Source organism: Pan paniscus, chromosome 21 (genome assembly GCF_029289425.2).
Source record: "Pan paniscus chromosome 21, NHGRI_mPanPan1-v2.0_pri, whole genome shotgun sequence".
Taxonomy (NCBI): Eukaryota; Metazoa; Chordata; class Mammalia; order Primates; family Hominidae; genus Pan; species Pan paniscus.
In genome coordinates this window covers 36943432-36945527 of record NC_073270.2, presented here as the reverse complement: position 1 = coordinate 36945527, position 2096 = coordinate 36943432, and positions in this window count along the sequence as shown.

Here is a 2096-nt window from a genome sequence, read left to right as displayed (position 1 = left end):
CACTCTGCAGCCCAAGAACCGTTCTTTAAAATCTCCAGCAAGCTTTTGTCAGTCAGCTCCTCTCTTGCTGATTCTGTTCATTGCTTCTTTGCAACATATTTTCATACTTTCTCTAATAAATCTGCCTTTCTTTACCTACATCTGTCATAGTAAATTATTTTACCCCCATGCCACTGGCCCAGATAGTTGTCACTCATCTGCGACAGTTTCCCAAAAACTTAACTACTAATAGCCTTGTGAAATTTGTCAAAATCAAAATGGGTTAAGAAAATCCGGACAAATAGAGCCAGGGAAGGTCATGAAGAGAGGGTTCTCATATTTGTGTGCCTGATAGCAAAAATGATCACAAAAGACTGCAAAAGCCACAACCTTAAACAAAGGCCACTGCAACCTTATGCAAAAAAATACTTCTAAAAGGACATCTGCCTAGCAACTACCTGTCGGACTTCAGACTGGCATCACCCTTATTATTGATCTTTGTAATCAAGGATAATTATTTCAAAATAATTATGTCATCCTCCTCATTTTTTCCTTTAAAAGCCTTTGTCATCCTTGACTTCCCTGAATATGCACATAGTTTACTGCGGCACGTGTATTTCCATTGTAATGTTTTATTCCCAAATAAATATATATATATGTATTTTTAGAGAGCCACTCTCTGTTATTTAAATTGACAGCCTACTATTGACTGGAAGCCTTGTAAATAACATAAACAGTCAATTAACATATATTTTGTATCTTAAATGTATTATATACAGTATTCTTACAATGAAGTAAGCTAGACAAAATAAAATGTTATTAAGAAAATTATAAGGAAGAGAAAATATATGTTTACCATTCATTAAATGGAAATGGATCATCATAAAGGTCTTCATCCTCATTGTCTTCACATTGACTAGGCTGAGGAGGAGAAAAAGGAGCGGTTAGTCTTCCTGTGGCAGGGTGGCAGAGGCAAAAAAAAAATCCACATATAAGTGGAACTGTGCAGTTCAAACCCATGCCGTTCAAGAGTCAACGTATTTGAAAAGCAGCCATGTCTTCTGATCAGCAAAAATACTCATGTATTTAACTTTAGAGTTCTTGCCTATCATTTGCATGCTGTAGAAATTGTTAGCAGAGAAATAACTTGAGATGATGGAGAGTTTTGTTCAATGCCTTACAGAAGTTTTATAAACAGTTCAAACATGATTGTCAAAAACAAGTAAATTAGGCATAAGTGTTTACAAATAAACTCCTCATAGTTTCAAAAAATGTTTTTGGTAATTTGAAATCTTAAAGCAGAATTACGTAATATATACCAGTTAAATGTCTTGGTAATTGCTAAATAAGTTAAAATACTAAAACATTAATTATTAAGTATAAGCTTTAAGTTTGTATACTTTGGCATTTTGTTTCTATATGATGTAGACAAACTAAATATATTTGAATCTCTGTTAGTAAATTAAAAAAAACTTCTTTGAGGAACAAAAAACTTGTTTTTTCAAGAACAATTTTTTTTCACAATGTCTAAAAATTGTGAAATATATAGTCATAAAATGTTGGTATATTACAAATAGCTCAAATAACTTACTTCCTAGTTATTCACAAAAATTTGTTTGCAAAGTAAGTTTATTCTCAAACTTGGCCTGATTATTAACATAATGAAGCAAGAATAACTACATAGGCTTCTTTTAAAGTTGTTTTGCTGGAAATTTTTACAAGGAATCTCAGATTAGATTTTTAAAAACCTCTCAATGCTAGGAAGCCAAACCAAGGCAGTCATTGAATTTTACCTGCTGTATCTAATATCTTGAGGTTCCTGGGTCTACCCAGAAGTGAAAACTTTTACTCATTCATTATAAGGTTGGGAAACCTTGAAGCCAAGAAGTCTATGCACATTTGTAAATATGACATTCCAGTCAAAGCCTTGGAAATACAATTTGTGTTTTCAGTTGTATCCTGTTATAAAGAGAACTAAGTCTTATTGAAATTATGCAAATAGCCATAAGGCCATAAGAATAAGAATACTCACAAATAGTTTCCAAATTCTGGAGGGCTTATACATGGAGGAAAATCAAATGTCTCAATTTTTGTTTACAAAAGTATATTTCACCAAA